The 19,631-nt window shown below is 37.7% G+C and overlaps 1 long non-coding RNA gene across 1 annotated transcript in view; it reads right to left on the bottom strand.

The window, feature by feature from the left end:
- LOC113632517 (uncharacterized) overlaps positions 1-19,268 on the bottom strand; it is a 264,325-nt gene extending 245,057 nt beyond the window's left edge. The window contains exons 1-2 of the long non-coding RNA XR_003437842.1: positions 19,175-19,268; positions 14,704-14,824 (exon numbers count right to left, since the gene is read on the bottom strand). This is a non-coding gene — a long non-coding RNA (uncharacterized LOC113632517). The remainder of the gene's footprint in view (positions 1-14,703; positions 14,825-19,174) is intronic.
- Between the last annotated feature and the right edge of the window lie 363 nt (positions 19,269-19,631).

Raw genomic sequence — 19,631 nt, 5'->3', positions numbered from 1 at the left:
GTTTTCAAGCTTCATCACTAGAGAGACTGGGATGGAAGCTCTGCCTCTCTGCAAATGTCCTCGGGAAGTTTCTGATTGGTCCCGCTTAGATCATCCACAAACCAAAGAACTGTGCCTATCAGGTGAATTACTATGATTGGCCCGGCTTGCTCAGGCAGATGCCCAGTAATGATAGAAAAGGCAGTGTACGCTACATGAAATAATTTGGAAGACACAGTGGCAGGGGTTAGGAGTGAAGTTCCATCTCTGACACTACATATTATACACGTATGTGTTATGTACCTACGTGGCAAGGCTGCCACTGTTGGCAGCTCCTCTGATCTTAGAACAGACCATCCTCTTGGGATGAACCCATGTCTGCTGGCTTCATTGACAATGTACCATATCCCACTAGAGTACTCTGTCCACCCGAACTGCTCAATCAAAAGTCCCTAACCACATTTTCCTTAGAATGTAAGAGAGCAGCCACAGTTATCTCCTGACTCCTAGATCACCACTGAAGTGAACAAGGTAGGAGTTAAAGAGAACCTTCATTGGCATTAGCAATGAGGGAATCTTGACAGCCATGTACCAAAATTTCAAAAATGTTGACTAGGAAAGTGTAATCAGATTAAATTGAAGAAAGTTCTGCAATTTTCCCTAAAGTCATAATGACAGTCTCCACCAGCCTCTCTTAAGCAACGCCAAACAAACACTTGAGACTGATGACAACACCATGCTTGCTGTACACAAGAAGACACAAAAAAGGAGCTCTAGTGCCCTTCCAGTGGAATGCCTTAAGTTTCTCCAAAAGGCTGGAACCATGTCTGCCTTAGATAATCAAAGAATTAAGTGGATGTGAGCCCAGTAAAACCCTTATATTCTGCTGTCTAGAACAGATGCCTCATAAACAAGAGGGTCATGAGAGGGCAAAGTGATGGTAGACATGAGGAGGGGAGGTCCTTAAAGCAACAACTGTTTAGAATCTCTCTAGACTTAGGCTCAATGCTTATGCTACAGCAGTGGCAATAGAAAGTCTCTGGTTTCCTGGTGCTCAGAGTAGGAGTGCCAAGCAATGAGCTGGTGGTACAGGTGCATCCTCCTGCAAGACAGAGTGACAGTAGGTGAGCACTTGGCCACACTCTGCAAAGAGCCAGGAACATACAACTTCCATCTTTCAAATAAAACACAAGGAAAAGAAACTCGTCAGAAGAGAAACAGAGCCCCCTATTGGGATTATATTGTGAATTTATGTACGGCATCATTTTTCCTCTTGTAACATGATTCAAACAAGAACATATCAAAGTCCAATAGAATCTGCCTAAACTCCTAGCTGATTCTGTCTGTGAATTAAAATCATCCAGGATGCTTTCACGATTCCCAATGGCCAGGCCATATCGCAGTCTAATTAAATCAGAATCTCAGGAGGGGAGACCCAGGCCTCTGTACTGTCTTTAAAGCACCCCTGATTCCACTGTACAGTCATGGCTGGGAACCACCGCACTAAATAAACACAAGGTAAATAAATGTCTCCTTCTGCAAGAATAAGCAGAGCAAGAAAAACCACTAGAATTTTAAAAAGCTCCTGCAACACAAAGCTGTAGGAACTCCTGAAAGAAACAGAGAAAAAAGCTAGCAGGGGGTTCTTGATTTAAAAAAAAAAAAAAAAATTAACTTGTATGTATGGCATTCTTTCGAAAAATGCATTGTTCGCTCTGAAATACCTTTCTCAAGTCAATTATGGTTTTCATTCTTCTTCTGATGAATAGCAACACTGAAATATTTCAAGGTGAAATTGCCAGTTCGCCAAACACATATTTTAGCAGCAGCACAACTGTCTTTATCTGAATAGTATTTTTCCAGTTATCTTAATTTCATTTGGATCTGATTATTTTAATTAAAAACGTGGAAAGAGAAGAAAATTAAAAATGAAGTTACTTGTCATAGGCAGTACAAATATAATATACAGGATAAAACTCAGAGGTAAACATTATTAAGGGTATCTAAAAAGATGAATCTTTAGCTGAGTTAGTCATGGGATGAGCACAGTCAACTGTGTGAGAAACTGTGAAGAAAAATAAGTTTAAAACTTAGTTATAAGATATCTAAAATATGCCTTTGAAATTAGTGACTAAAGGTTACTGTCAGGAGAAAGTTTTAAATGATATATTTGGCTATCTAAGAACTTATAAAATGTAAGTCTATCTTCTGAAAGTATACATATTTAACTTGTACATGTTTTCAGGAATGCATTATGTATGAAATTAAGGAACTGGGTAAAATTCAAGGAAGCAGAAAAAATAGAAGAAAACATTCCAAAGACTATTTTAGGCAACAGCACATGAATGGAATGTAAGTAGTTTGTTTGGGCGAGAATACCAGCAAATACTGAAAGGGAGTCAGGAAGCAGGACAGGGGACAGAAGGAAGCCATAAAGTATGTAGTATCAAGTGTGCCACTACCCTGTCAACCAGAGCTTCATCCCTTTGGGCCCTGTGAGCTAGCTTAGAACGCGTGCCTTAGAGCTCTCTCCCCCACTTGAGGGGCAAGAGGGTGGATGTTTATCCACTAGTGAAGACTGCTGCCAGGGGGCATTCATTTTTTGGCACCTATGGCCTCTTCATAGGTGTCAAGGAATGAATGGCCATTGCACATGGAATGGAGCCACCACTACCTAAGTCAAGAGGCACATATACCAGCAATTGGATAAGCATACACAGAATATGAGTAGGGTTGTGACAGCATGTGCTAAAAACTGTGTTTTGAAATAAAACAGAGCAGGGGTCAGCAAGCTTTTTTTGAAAAGAACAGTAGATATTTTAAGCTCTGTGTGCCACATATGGTCACTCTCACATATTATTCTTTTTCCTTTCTTTCTCCATTTAAAAAAGTAACAACATTCTAGCTCATATAAAAACAGGTGCTGGACCACATTTGGGCCACATGTTGTAGACTGTAGATTCCTAAAATACAGAATAATTTTTTAAAAATACTAAAAACAAAATTTATCAGTTAATATGATCAATCAAACTGAGTAACAGAAATAAAGAAAACAATAGCGAAGGTCAATAAAACTAAAAGCTGGCTCTTTGAGAAGATAAACAAAATTGAAAAACCATTAGCCAGACTCATCGAGAGAAGGAGGGAGAGGACTCAAATCAACAAAATTAGAAATGAAAAAGGAGAAGTTACAACTGACATCACAGAAATATAAAGCATCCTAAGAGATTATTACAAGCAACTTTATGCCAATAAAATGGACAACCTGGAAGAAATGGACAAATTCATAGAAAGGTATAAACTTCCAAGACTGAACCAGAAAGAAATAGAAAATATGAAGAGACCAATCACAAGTAATGAAATTGAAACTGTGATTAAATCTTCTAACAAACAGAAGTCCAGGATCAGATGGCTTCACAGGTGAATTCTATCAAACATTTAGAAGAGAGCTAACACCCACCCTTCTCAAACTCTTCCAAAAAATTGCAGAGGAAGGAACACTCCCAAGCTCATTCTATGAGGCCACCATCAAACAGATACCAAAACCAGAGAAAACTACTGCAAAAAAAGAAAATTACACACCAATATCACTGATGAATATAGATGTAAAAATCCTCAACAACATACTAGCAAGCAGAATGCAAGAACACCTTGAAAGGATCAGACACCATGATCAAGTGGGATTTATCCCAGGGAGGCAAGGATTCTTCAATATACACAAATCAATGAATGTGATATACCACATTAACAAATTAAAGAATAAAAACCATACGATCATCTCAACGATGAATAAAAAGCTTTTGACAAAATTTAACACCCATTTATGATAAAAGCTCTCCAGAAAGTGGGCATAAAGGGAATCTACCTCAACATAATAAAAGCCATATAAGACAAACCCAAAGCCAACATTGTTCTCATTGGTGAAAAATTGAAACCTTTTCCTCTAAGATCTGGAATAAATCAAGGTTGTCCACTCTCACCACTATTACTCAACAATGTTTCGGAAGTTTTAGCCACAGCAATCAGAGAAGAAAAAGAAATAAAAGGAATCCAAATTGGAAAAGAAGAAGTAAAACTGCCACTGTTTGCAGATGACATGATACTATACATAGAGAATCCTAAAGATCCTACCAGAAAACTACTAGAGCTAATCAATGAATTAGGTAAAGTAGCAGACACAAAATTAATGCACAGAAATCTCTGGCATTCCTGTATACTAACGATGAAAAATCTGACAGAGAAATTAAGGAAACACTACAATTTACCACTGCAACGAAAAGAAAAAATATCTAAGAATAAACCTACCTAAGGAGACCAAAGACCTGTATGCAGAAAAGTATAAGACACTGATGAAAGAAATTAATGATGATACAAACAAATGGAGAGATATATCATGTTCTTGGACTGGAAGAATCAACATTGTAAAAATGACTATACTACCCAAAGCAATCTACAGATTCAATGCAATCCCTATCAAACTACCACTGGCATTTTTAACAGAACTAGAACAAAAAATTTCACAATTTGTATGCAGAAACAAAAGGCCCCAAATAGCCAAAGCAGTCTTGAGGGAAAAAAAAAAAAATGGAGCTGGAGGAATCAGACTCCCTGATTTCAGACTATACTACAAAGCTACAGTAATCAAGACAATATGGTACTGGCACAAAAACAGAAATATAGATCAATGGAATGGGATAGAAAGCCCAAAGATAAACCCACGCACCTATGATCAAAACCCACACACCTATGGTCAACTAATCTATGACAAAGGAGGCAAGGGTATATAATGGAGAAAAGACAGTCTCTTCAATTAGTAGTGCTGGGAAAACTTGACAGCTACACATAAAAGAATGAAATTAGAACACTCCCTAACACCATACACAAATATAAACTCAAAATGGATTAGAGACCTAAATGTAAGACAGGACACTATAAAACTCTTAGAGGAAAACATAGGAAGAACACTCTATGACATAAATCTTTTTTTATCCACCTCCTACAGTAATGGAAATAAAAACAGAAATAAACAAATGGGACCAAATGAAACTTCAAAGCCTTTGCACAGCAAAGGAAACCATAAACAAGACGAAAAGACAACTCTCAGAATGGGAGAAAATATTTGCAAATGAATCAACAGACAAAGGATTAATCTTCAAAATATATAAACAGCTCATGCAGCTCAAAATTAAAAAAAAAACAACCCAATCCAAAATTGGGCATAAGACCTAAATAGACATTTCTCCAAAGAAGACATACAGATGGCCAAGAAGCAGATAAAAAGCTGCTCAACATCAATAATAATTACAGAAATGCAAATCAAAACTCAGTGAGGTATCACCTCACATCAGTTAGAATGGGCATCATCAGAAAATCTGGAAACAACAAATGTTGGAGAGGATGTGGAGAAAAGGGACCCCTCTTGCACTGTTGGTGGGAATGTAAATTGATACAGGCACTATGGAGAACAGTATGGAGGTTCCTTATAAAACTAAAAATAGAATTACTATATGATCCAGCAATCCCAATACTGGGCATATACCCAAAGAAAACCATAATTCAAAAAGACACATGCAGAGAGAGGGGGAAGATGGCGAAAGAGTAAGATGTGGAGATCACCTTCCTCCCCACAGATACATCAGAAATACATCTACACGTGGAACAACTCCTACAGAACACCTACTGAACGCTGGAAGAAGACCTCAGACCTCCCAAAGGGCAAGAAACTCCCCACGTACCTGGGTAGGGCAAAAGAAAAAAGAATCAACAGAGACAAAAGAATAAGAATGGGACCTGCACCAGTGGGAGGGAGCCGTGAAGGAAGAAAGGTTTCCACACACTAGAAGCCCCTTCGCGGGTGGAGACTGCGGGTGGTGGAGCGGGGGAGCTTCGGCGCCGCGGAGGAGAGCACAGCAACAGGGGTGCAGAGGGAAAACCAGAGAGATTTCCGCACAGAGGATTGGTGCTAACCAGCACTCACCAGCCCGAAAGGCTTGTCTGCTCACCCGCCGGGGTGGGCGGGGCTGGGAGCTGAGGCTCGGGCTTCGGTCCGGAGTGCAGGGAGAAGACTGGCGGCGTGAACACACCCTGAAGGGGTTAGTGCACCACGGCTAGCTGGGAGGGAGTCAGGGAAAAAGTCTGGACCTGCCGAGGAGGCAAGAGACATTTTCTTCCCCTTTGTTTCCTGGTGTGCAAAGAGAGGGGATTAAGAGTGCTGCTTAAAGGAGCTCCAGAGACCGGCGCGAGCCATGGCTAACAGCACGGACCCCAGAGACGGGCAGGAGACGCTAAGGCTGCTGCTGCCACCACCAGGAAGCCTCTGTGCGATCACAGGTCGCTCTCCACACCTCCCTTCCGGGGAGCCTGTGCAGCCCGCCACTGCCAAGGTCCCGGGATCCAGGGACAACTCCCCCAGGAGAACGCAAGGCGTGCCTCAGGCTGTTGCAATGTCACACCGGCCTCTGCCGCCGCAGGCTGGCCCTGCAATCCGTGCCCCTCCCTCCCCACGGCGTGAGTGAGCCAGACCCCCCGAATCAGCAGCTCCTTTAACCCCGTCCTGTCTGAGCAAACAACAGACGCCCTTCGGCGACCTACATGCAGAGGCAGGGCCAAATCAAAAGCTGAACCCTGGGAGCTGTGCAAACAAAGAAGAGAAAGGGAAATCTCTCCCAGCAGCCTCAGGAGCAGTGGATTAAAGCTCCACAATCAACTTGATGTACCCTGCATCTGTGGAATACCTGAATAGACAACAAATCATCCCAAACTGAGAAGGTAGACTTTGAGAGCAAGATATATTATTTTTTCCCCTTTTCCTGTTTTTGTGAGTGTGTATGTGTATGCTTCTGTGTGACATTTTGTCTGTATACCTTTGCTTTCATGAGTTATCCCAGGGTTCTATCTGTCCACTTACTTATTTTTTATTAATTTTTAAAAAACATATTTTTCTTAATAAGTTTTTTTATTTTAATAAATTTACTTCATTTTACCTTACTTTATTTTCCTTTACCTTCTTTCTTTCTTTCGTTCTACTTCTTCTCCCTTTTATTCTGAGCCATGTGGATGAAAGGCTCTTGGTGCTACAGCCAGGAGTCACTGCTGTGCCTCTGAGGTGGGAGAGCCAACTTCAGGACACTGGTCCACAAGAGACCTCCCAGCTCCATGGAATATCAAATGGTGAAAATCTCCCAGAGATCTCCATCTCAACACCAACACACAGCTTCACTCAACGACCAGCAAGCTATAGTGCTGGACACCCTATGCCAAACAACTAGCAAGACAGGAACACAACCCCACCCATTAGCAGAGAGGCTGCCTAAAATCAGAATAAGTCCACAGACACCCCAAAACACACCACCAGACGTGGACCTGCCCACCAGAGAGACAAGATCTAGCCTCATCCACCAGAACACAGGCACTAGTCCCCTCCACCAGGAAGCCTACACAACCCACCGAACCAATTTTAGCCACTGGGGACAGACACTAAAAACAACAGGAACTACGAACCTGCAGCCTGCAAAAAGGAGACCCCAAACACAGTGAGATAAGCAAAATGAGAAGACAGAAAAACACACAGCGGATGAGGGAGCAAGATAAAAACCCACCAGACCTAACAAATGAAGAGGCAGTCTACCTGAAAAACAATGCAGAATAATGATAGTAAAGATGATCCAAAATCTTGGAAACTGAATAGGAAAATGCAAGAAACATTTAACAAGGACCTAGAAGAACTAAAGATGAAACAAGCAACAATGAACAACACAATAAATGAAATTAAAAATACTATAGATGGGATCAATAGCAGAATAATTGAGGCAGAAAAATGGATAAATGACCTGGAAGATAAAATAGTGGTAACAACTACTGCAGAGAAGAATAAAGAAACAAGAATGAAAAGACCTGAGGACAGTCTCAGAGACCTCTGGGACAACATTAAACGCACCAACATTCGAATTATAGGGGTTCCAGAAGAAGAAGAGAAAAAGAAAAGGATGGAGAAAATATTTCAAGAGATTATAGTTGAAAACATCCTTAATATGGGAAAGGAAATAGTTAATCAAGTCCAGGAAGCATAGAGAGTCCCATACAGGATAAATCCAAGAAGAAACACACCAAGACACATATTAATAAAACTTTCAAAAATTAAATACAAAGAAAACATATTAAAAGCAGCAAGGGAAAAACAACAAAAAACACACAGGGAATCCCCATAAGGTTAACAGCCGATCTTTAAGCAGAAACTCTGCAAGACAGAAGGGACTGGCAGGAAATATTTAAAGTGATGAAGGAGAAAAATCTACAACCAAGATTACTCTACCCAGCAAGCATCTCACTCAGATTTGATGGGAAATTAAAACCTTTACAGACAAGCAAAACCTGAGAGAGTTCAGCACCACCAAACCAGCTTTACAACAAATGCTACAGGAGCTTCCCTAGGGAGGAAACACAAGAGAAGGAAAAGACCTACAATAACAAACCCAAAACAATTAAGAAAATGGGAATAGGAACATACATATCGATATTTACCTTAAATGTAAATGGATTAAATGCTCCCACCAAAAGACACAGACTGGCTGAATGGATATAAAAACAAGAACCATATATATGCTGTCTACAAGAGACCCACTCCGGACCTAGAGACACATACAGACTGAAAGTGAGGGGATGGAAAAAGATATTCTATGTAAATGGAAACCAAAAGAAAGCTGGAGTAGCAATTCTCATATCAGAAAAAATAGACTTTAAAACAAAGACTATTACAAGAGACAAAGACAGACACTACATAATGATCAGGGGATCGATCCAAGAAGAAGTTATAACAATTGTAAATATTTATGCACCCAACATAGGAGCACCTCAATATATAAGGCATATACTAACAGCTATAAAAGGGGAAATCAACAGTAACACATTCACAGTAGGGAACTTTAACACCCCACTTTCACCAATGGACAGATCATCCAAAAGGAAAGTAAATAAGGAAACACAAGCTTTAAATGATACATTAAAGAAGATGATCTTGACTTAATTGATATTTATAGGAAATTCCATCCAAAAACAACAGAATACACATTTTTCTCAAGTACTCATGGAACAGTCTCCAAGATAGATAATATCTTGGGTCACAAATCAAGCCTTGGTAAATTTAAGAAAATTGAAATTGTATCAAATATCTATTCCGACCATAATTCTATGAGACTAGGTACCAATTACAGGAAAAGATCTGTAAGAAATACAAACACATGGAGGCTAAACAATACACTACTTAATAACGAAGTGGTCACTGAAGAAATCAAAGAGGAAATCAAAAGATACCTAGAAACAAATGACAATGGAGACACGACGACTCAAAACCTATGGGATGCAGCAAAAGCAGTTCTAAGAGGGAAGTTTATAGCAATACAATCCTACCTTAAGAAACAGGAAGCATCTCGAATAAACAACCTAACCTTGCACCTAAAGCAATTAGAGAAAGAAAAACAAAGAAACTCCAAAGTTAGCAGAAGGAAAGAAATCATAAAGGTCAGATCAGAAATAAATGAAAAAGAAATGAAGGAAACGATAGCAAAGATCAATAAAACTAAAAGCTGGTTCTTTGAGAAGATAAACAAAATTGATAAACCATTAGCCAGACTCATGAAGAAAAAAAGGGAGAAGACTCAAAGCAACAGAATTAGAAATGAAAAAGGAGAAGTAACAAATGACACTGCAGAAATACAAAAGATCATGAGAGGTTACTACAAGCAACTCTATGCCAATAAAATGGACAACCTGGAAGAAATGGACAAATTCTTAGAAATGCACAACATACCAAGACTGAATCAGGAAGAAAAAGAAAATATGAACAGACCAATTACAAGCACTGAAATTGAAACTGTGATTAAAAATCTTCCAACAAAGAAAAGCCCAGGACCAGATGGCTTCACAGGCGAATTCTATCAAACATTTAGAGAAGAGCTAACACCTATCCTTCTCAAACTCTTCCAAAATATAGCAGAGGGAGGAACACTCCCAAACTCATTCTATGAGTCCACCATCACCCTGATACCAAAACCAGACAAGGATGTCACAAAGAAAGAAAACTACAGGCCAATATCACTGATGAACATAGAGGCAAAAATCCTCAACAAAATACTAGCAAACAGAATCCAACAGCACACTAAACGGATCATACACCATGATCAAGTGGGGTTTATTCCAGGAATGCAAGGATTCTTCAATATACACAAATCAATCAATGTGATACACCATATTAACAAATAGAAGGAGAAAAACCATATGGTCATCTCAATAGATGCAGAGAAAGCTTTCGACAAAATTCAACACCCATTTATGATAAAAACCCTCCAAAAAGTAGGCATAGAGGGAACTTTCCTCAACATAATAAAGGACATATATGACAAACCCACAGCCAACATCGTCTTCCATGGTGAAAACTAAAAGCATTTCCACTAAGATCAGGAACAAGACAAGGTTGCCCACTCTCACCACTCTTATTCAACATAGTTTTGGAAGTTTTAGCCACAGCAATCAGAGAAGAAAAGGAAATAAAAGGAATCCAAATTTGAATAGAAGAAGTAAAGCTGTCACTGTTTGCAGATGACATGACACTATACATAGAGAATCCTAAAGGTGCTACCAGAAAACTACTAGAGCTAATCAATGAATTTGGTAAAGTAGCAGGATACAAAATTAATGCACAGAAATCTCTGGCATTCCTGTATACTAACGATGAAAAATCTGACAGAGAAATTAAGGAAACACTACAATTTACCACTGCAACGAAAAGAAAAAATACCTAAGAATAAACCTACCTAAGGAGACCAAAAACCTGTATGCAGAAAAGTGTAAGACACTGATGAAAGAAATTAATGATGACACAAACAAATGGAGAGATATATCATGTTCTTGGATTGGAAGAATCAACATTGTAAAAATGACTATACTACCCAAAGCAATCTACAGATTCAATGCAATCCCTATCAAACTACCACGGGCATTTTTCACAGAACTAGAACAAAAAATTTCACAATTTGTATGGAAACACAAAAGACCCTGAATAGCCAAAGCAATCTTGAGAATGAAATACGGAGCTGGAGGAATCAGGCGCCCTGACTTCAGACTATACTACAAAGCTACAGTAATCAAGACAGTATGGTACTAGCACAAAAACAGAAAGATAGATCAATGGAACAGGATAGAAAGCCCAGAGATAAACCCACGCACATATGGTCACCTAATCTTTGATAAAGGAGGCAGGAATATACAGTGGAGAAAGGACAGCCTCTTCAATGAGTGGTGCTGGGAAAACTGGACAGGTACATGTAAAAGTATGAGATTAGATCACTCCCTAACACCATACACAAAAATAAGCTCAAAATGGATTAAAGACCTAAATGTAAGGCCAGAAACTATCAAACTCTTAGAAGAAAACATAGGGAGAACACTCTATGACATAAATCACAGCAAAATCCTTTTTGACCCACCTCCTAGAGAAATGGAAATAAAAACAAAAATAAACAAATGGGACCTAGTGAAACTTCAAAGCTTTTGCACAGCAAAGGAAACCATAAACAAGACCAAAAGACAACCCTCAGAATGGGAGAAAATATTTGCAAATGAGGCAACTGACAAATGATTAATCTCCAAAATTTACAAGCAGCTCATGCAGCTCAATAACAAAAAAACCAAGCAACCCAATCCAGAAATGGGCAGAAGACCTAAATAGACATTTCTCCAAAGAAGATATACAGACTGCCATCAAATACATGAAAGAATGCTCAACATCATTAACTATTAGAGAAATGCAAATCAAAACTGCAATGAGATATCATCTCACACCAGTCAGAATGGCCATCATCAAAAAATCTAGAAACAATAAATGCTGGAGAGAGTGTGGAGAAAAGGGAACCCTGCTGCACTGCTGGTGGGAATGTGAATTGGTACAGCCACTATGGAGAACAGTATGGAGTTTCCTTAAAAAACTACAAATAGAACTACCATATGACCCAGCAATCCCACTACTGGGCATATACCCTGAGAAAACCATAATTCAAAAAGAGTCATGTACCACAATGTTCATTGCACCACTATTTACAATAGCCAGGACATGCAAGCAACCTAAGTGTCCAACGACAGATGAATGGATAAAGAAGATGTGGCACATATATACAATGGAATATTACTCAGCCATAAAAAGAAACGAAATTGAGCTATTTATAATGAAGTGCATGGACCTAGAGTCTGATGTACAGAGTGAAGTAAGTCAGAAAGAGAAAGACAAATACTGTATGCTAACACATACATATGGAATTTAAGAAAAAAAATATCATTAAGAACCTATTGGTAAGACAGGAATAAAGACACAGACCTACTAGAGAATGGACTTGAGGATATGGGGAGGGGGAATGGTAAGCTGTGACAAAGTGAGAGAGTGGCATGGCCATATATACACTACCTAACATAAAATAGATAGCTAGTGGGAAGCAGCCACATAGCACAGGGAGATCAGCTCGGTGCTTTGTGACCACCGAGAGGGGTTGAATAGGGAGGGTGGGAGGGTGGGAGACGCAAGAGGGAAGAGATATGGGAACATATGTATATGTATAACTGATTCACTTTGTTATAAAACAGAAACTAACGCACCATTTTAAAGCAATTATACTCCAATAAAGATATAAAAAAAAAAAAAAAGAAGTCAGCACAAGAGAATTTGTATTGGATTATTCTATTTATATGAAGTTCACAAACAGGCAGGACAATACTATAATATGTGAAAATTCATGCATGGGTGGCAAACACTACAGAATAGCATAGATGTAGTGACAATAAAAGTCATGATATTTTTTAACTTTGGAACAGAGAGGAGTAGTAAGGAAGAGGGAGCACAGGGGGAGATTACAGAGTTTGGCAATTTTGTATTTCTTGATTTAAGTGGTGGTACTTAATGTTGGTTTGAGATTAAATCCACCTCCACTTCAAGGTTTGTTCATTTTTATTTATCTATGTTACGTTTTACAAGAGAAATTTAATTTTTTTAATTGAAGCATAGTTGACTTACAGTATAATACTAGTTTCAGGTGTATTACATAGTGATTCAATATTTTTCTAGATTACACATCACACCAAATTATTATATTATTGACTATATCCCTGTGTTGTACATTATATCTCTGTGATTCATTTTCTAGTATAAGTAGTTTGCACAAAAAAAGTTTAAAGAATGCTATATGTCTGGAAAATAAATGAAAGTTTCTACTTAAAAGAAAAAAAGACACATGCACCCCAATGTTCACTGCAGCACTACTTACAATAGCCAGGTCAGGGAAGCAACCTAAATGCCTATCGACAGACAAATGGATAAGGACGGTTGGTACATATACACAATGGAATATTACTCAGCCATAAAAAGGAACAAAATTGGGTCATTTGTTGAGACGTAGATGGATCTAGAGACTGTCAATACAGAGTGAAGTAAGTCAGAAAGAGAAAAACAAATATCGTATATTAACACATATATGTGGAACCTAGAAAAATGGTACATATGAACCGCTTTGCAGGGCAGAAATTGAGACAGATGTAGAGAACAAACGTATGGACAGCAAAGGGGGAAAGTGGCGGGGGTGGTGGTGGTGGTGGTGGTTGTGGTGTGATGAATTGGGCGACTGGGACTGACATGTATACACTGATGTGTATAAAACTGATGACTAATAAGAACCTGCTGTATAAAAAAATAAATTAAATTACATTAAAAAAAGATGTTAAAAAAAGAAACTAAAAAAAATACTTTATTGCTAAAAACTGCTAACCATCATTGAGCCTTCAGTGAGTTATGGTAGTATCATCAAAGATCAATGATCACGTATCACCTTAATAAACATAACAATAATGAAAAAGTCTGAAATACTGTGAGAAATAACCGAAATGTGACAGGCGGGTATGAAGTGGGTAAATGTTGTTGGAAAAATGGCACTGACAGATTTGTTCAATGCAGAATTGCCACAGACTTGCAATTTGTAAAAAATGCACTATCTGTAAAGCACAATAACATGAAGTATGTCTGTAAAGAACTCTTACAACTCAACAATAAGAAAAAAAAAGCTTATGAAAAGGCAAGAAAAATATATAAAATATATGCTATGTGGTAGATTTTCAAGATATGTTTTGGAACTTCCTTTCAGTTCTTTTTTTCCTTTTTTATACTCTCTTTTACAAGTCCATTCTATTTCCAGTCTCATGTGCATTTACCTCTGTTTTTCTTTATTCCCATTGTATTACATATTTGCTCCTCTATATCCAGATCTGACTATGTTTGATGAAAGCGTTTTCCTCAATTTAATTCAAGACAGTACCAGAAATCTTCAAGGAACTAATTATCAAGTTTGCACAATACTGAAGCGAACATAGCCATACACAAAAACAAGATGATAGAATAGAACGTGTCTCCACTGTAATTGCATTTTTTCATTTCTCCTGACCTTAATTCAGCCAGGACTGCAGTTTCTCACATGCCTCCTGGGATATCAAAGTCAGCCAGCACCGAGAGAAACTGGCTATGAACCACAATAGTAGGCTTACACTACAGGGAGGTAGCCTGAAAGAAAACACTGTTTTATACAAACTTGTAGTAATTGGCCAAATCCTGCTGTTGTATTCTCTTTTGGAGGCCAGCTGGGAAGGCTCCCCTTTTCTCAGCTGCCCTCTAATGAAGGTAAAGCTTTGTGATCCTACCTTTGTTCATCCAGGAAATCAGTCCATCCATTCTGGCAGACACACTGCTCCAAGAGAGGAAAAAGACAAGAATGGGCACACTGGCTGATTGCAGTTGGTGCTAGTTGATATTGAGAGGAGACTGAAAAGGAAAAATAACAAAAATACTTACACCTATTACTTTTCACTTTATAAGGTATTTCCTCACTTAAATTTTTATAAACCTCCCCTCAGGAAGGTGTTACTAGAAGAAAACAGAAATAAAGCACAAGGATGTTGCCTTTATTTGCTGACCGCTTGATGGTTTAGGTTTAAAATCCTAAGGGAGGGATCTGTCAAAAAGGACTAAATTCTATTACCAGAATTACTACTGAAATGACAGAAGTTACCATGGAATGTAGTAAGATTAATGGTATTTCTATATATTAACAATAGATGATTAAAAATACAATGAAAATACTACTTTTTGAAGGCACAAGGAAACAAAAATTCTTGTTTAGAAATTAATTTAACCAAAAAAGGTGAAATAGCTGTACAATGAAAACTAGAAAACATTGCCAGAGAAATTAAAGAGGACCTAAATAAATGGAAAGAGATAGCAAGCTCATAGAATGGAAGACTAAACATTGTTAAGGTTCTCCCCACATTGATCTAAAGCATATGTTCTCAGCAGGGACAACATCACCCCTTAGAAAGGATGAAAATTTGTTCAAGAAAATCCTCAGATATTACAATGGCTTGTCATTTTCCAAGGCTCAACCCTACCTGATAGAATGTTATTCTTTATTATTTAATGTAGCTTGCTTGAGAGGATTTAAATAGAATTTACTTTTTCTCCTTGAAGTTGTGGGGGGAAGGGTGAAACAATTTTTTAAAAGATTGAGAAATAGTGATCTAAAATTCAAGACAATTCCAATCAGAACTCCAGCAGGCTTTTATTAAATTGACAAGATAACTCTAAAATTTACATGGAAATTCAAAGGCCTTAGCAAAGTGAAAAAAGATTTGGAAAAGAAGAAACTTAGAGGGCTCAACACAGAGTATATTGGGTTAAGGGTTAAAAAAACATAGGCTAACACATTACAGAAATAAATTTGCACATATAAGGTCAATTGATATTTTTTGACAAAGCTTCCAAAGTAGTTCAATGAGCAAAGGATAGTTTGGGGTTTTTTTAATGGCACTGAAACTACTAGACATTCGTATGAAAGTAAATTGACCTGTACATCATACTATACACAATAATTCATGTGAGACTTACAATATAAATAAACATAAAAGCTGAAACAATGAAAATTCCAGATAAAAACATTGGTGAATATTTTTGTGAACCCGGAGTGGGTAACAATTTCTTGGATGTTTAGTACAAAAAGTACTAAACATCAAATAAAAAGTCAATGAATTAAACATCATTAAAATTAAATAGTCTCTTCAAAAGACACCAGTAAGAAAATAAAAAGACAAGGCACAGACTTGGAGAAAATATTCTCAATACATACATCCACCATCATAACGGCTGACAGATGTGTATGCTTGTGAGGCCTGTGTGTCTGTGTGTGAACATGTATGTGTCTGTGTATAAAGCACTTCTGTAACATAAGAATAGACAAAATAATCCAGTATCTGATTAAAATAGGGGAAACCCTGAACAGACACTTCACAAATAATGTTCTCCAAAAGGCACATGGTAAGATGTTCAGAGAATTAGTAATCAAATAAATGTAAAACAAACCACAGTGTGATACTACACACACCCACTACAATGGCTATTCCATTCCAATTGTTGGCAAATTTGTGAAGCAACTGATATGCTCATGGATTACTGGTTGGAATGTAAAATGGTACAAACGTTTTGAAATACAGTTCGTTTCTTATAAAGTTTAACGTATGCTTACTATACAATCCAACAATTTAACTTTTAGGAATTTCCCCAAAAGAAAACACATTCATGAAAAGACGTATATAAGAATGTCCACATTTTATTGATATCTTCTCAAAGCTGAAATATTTTGATGTGTCCATGAACAAGAGAATGGATTAAAAATAATATAGTATGTTTATAGAATGGAATACTATTTAGCCATGAAAGAAAACAAATGACTAATACATGAAACAGCGTTATGTTGAGTGAAAGAACTTTGAAACTTAAGAGTACACACTGCATAATTCCCTTTATATGACATTCAAGAACAAGGAAAAACTATGGTGATAAAGATCAGAACAATGGTTGCCTCTGGGAGATGGAATTGACAGAAAAAAGGGATGAGGGAACTTTTTGAGATGATGAACTGGTGGTTACAGGGATGCATAGATTTGAAACAACTTATTGAAATGTACATTTACAATCTGTGTGTTTTATTTTATGTAAATTACACTTCAATTAAAAAATAAAACATAAGGAAAAAATGACAGAAGTAAAACCTATAAATCAAAATCCATTGGAAAGATATATCAAAACAAAACAAAACAGAGACAAATGGATGAGGCCAAAGCATAAGATTTAGGGAGGTACCCTTGTATGATGAAACTAAAGCAATGCAAGGAAGTGATTACTAAAACTTAGGAGAATATTTGTTTATGGGGAATATGAGAGGTATTGCTGAGAACAAGGCATTTTGAGGGGCTTCTGGTATGGCTGACAATATATTTTTACCTGATTGGTCAAGTGCTAATAAAGATGTTAGCCTCATAATAATCAAATAACTGTACATGCATTCTATAGCAGTTTTCTGCATCTGTATTTTAGTTTACAACAAGTGAGGATAAATAAATAAGTTTAAAAATAAATCAAAGCAATCTGTTTTATATAACATGTTTGAAGAAGACTCCGAGAGTATGAGATTTAAATGAGACTTGTAGGATAAAAAGGAGCTGGTCTTATGAAGAATACGGAAAGACAGGGATAAACGCATGTGGGAAAACTGAAACCAGGTCCCTGTGACTGCAGCATGATAAACTTGGGGAACAGTGTCACGAAATTAAGCATGAGCCACAGCATGCAAGATTATAGATTTAAATGAGGATGAGTTTTATTCTACATGAATTAAGATATTATAAAGAGTCAAAGTGGTAGAGGAAACACTTTTCATTTGACATTTATAAGAGATTTGACTGTGGTTTTTGTGTAGGAATTTTATTAAAGGACAAGAAGAATGGAAATAGGGAGAAAGGATGATAACAATGTAGATTAGGTTAGAGACACAGTAATTGGACTTGGGAAGTGACTTCAGAGACAGGGAGAAGTGAATGTGTTCAAGGTATTTGGCTAAGTGGGTCACAAGAAGTGAAAAACTAATAATTCTGGCTGCTTTCCACCAAGATTAACTGAGTAGGTAAGAATCTCATATATGTGTTGAAATGGTAGTAGATTAATGTAGGAAAACATCTGGGAAAGGAAAAGTTCACAACTAATTTTAGGGGTCAAAAATCAACACTCCTACCAATAACCTGAAAGCTTATGTCCACTTCCTGCTACCCCATTCCACACTGTGGCAAGAGTTCATCTACTCATCTATTAACCCTCACTTCCCAGACTAACTTTTGTTCCAACCACTCTATCATTGTCCCATCCCCTTGCCACCCACATTAACATCCGTCCCTTTAGAATACACTTTTTTTCCCTGAATGGAAGACCCTTTCCTAGCATGTGCACATGGTTAAATTTGTATCTGTCTGCCAAGGCCCACCTCAAATTTTATTATTTTCTTGGAAGCTTATTGGGAGAGTTCCTATGTGTAGGAGGTGCCTGTCCTGTGTCTATGTACTTCTCTATTATAGTTTTAGCATACTGTGTTTATTGATGCTTTTTCTGTATGCCCCATTAAGATGAAAGTCCATTGAAGACAAGGATGACAGCATTGGTTCATCTTTCTATCTTTATTCTTAACACAGCGCATAAGTAGGAGCCAATATTGAATAAACATTTATTAAATGGTTGTTTTGGAAGAATTTCAATCAATTCACGCTTTTGCAAAAATTGAGAAAACCTACGTGCTTAAAGCTACCTATGATGATAATACGTAGCAATCAATTCACCAAATATATATTGATCAACTATCATGTACCAGAGTTAAATATTAGGACTAGAAAAAGTAATAATAAATGGTGCTCTGCTTAATATACTCCCTGGAGGAAGACGTTTGAACAGGAAATTAAAATAAAATGTGGTAAATGTCAAATGTACTTAAAACAAAACGATATAGGAATGCAAATGAAGGAGAAAAGTACTCTGCTCAGTAGGGATTCCCTTAAAAACTCACCTTTGATCTGGCCTGTGAATATGGAGTAGTCATTTTCTTGAAATTGTATTTTTTAAAAATTCAATCCATCAACTGGATTTCTCTCAGTACCTTCAGGGTTTGCAACATGTGGTCACTGTTCTTGCCTTTTGCACACCTCATTTAGACACACTGTGAGTCAGGAAAGGCTTGTTGGAGCCACTAACCCACCTACACTCACTCACTCCCCTCCTATTTGTTGCAGAGAAAGTTACCTGGATGAGAAGAACCCTCAGTGTGCTTCAGCCTTGAATGGTCACTGGCTGCAGGAACTTGGGCATGTCACTGCTCTTTGAGGGTCCCCATTTTCTTCATCTGTAAAAGAACAGGAGTGGACTAAATCTCTACTACCTCTTTTCCACAACAAGCTCCAAAGATGGTGCATTTCAAGAAATATAGATCAATATTTACTAGAAGAAATTAGTTTAGAAAAAAGTACAAAGTTATAAATAGGACTTCTAGTTTCCTTCCACATGTAAGGAGGTTGGAAGTCACCACTCCATCTTAATAACAAGTAAAAAGCTTAACAGACTGAAAAGTCGACTCTTCTTGGATCCATAAGAGAGGGGAGTCACAGGTCAAACTACTGTGCAGAATGAGGAGAAAAGGGACCATTTTGAAATACACCAGAGAACACTGTTATTCTTAAGAAAGTCTACCCTTGGGGGAAAC

This window comes from Aethalodelphis obliquidens, unplaced genomic scaffold (genome assembly GCF_003676395.1).
Source record: "Aethalodelphis obliquidens isolate GAN/ISIS:26980383/991018 unplaced genomic scaffold, ASM367639v1 scaffold37, whole genome shotgun sequence".
NCBI lineage: Eukaryota > Metazoa > Chordata > Mammalia > Artiodactyla > Delphinidae > Aethalodelphis > Aethalodelphis obliquidens.
Note: the sequence above shows the minus strand (reverse complement) of the source record. Positions and strands in the feature narration are given on the sequence as shown.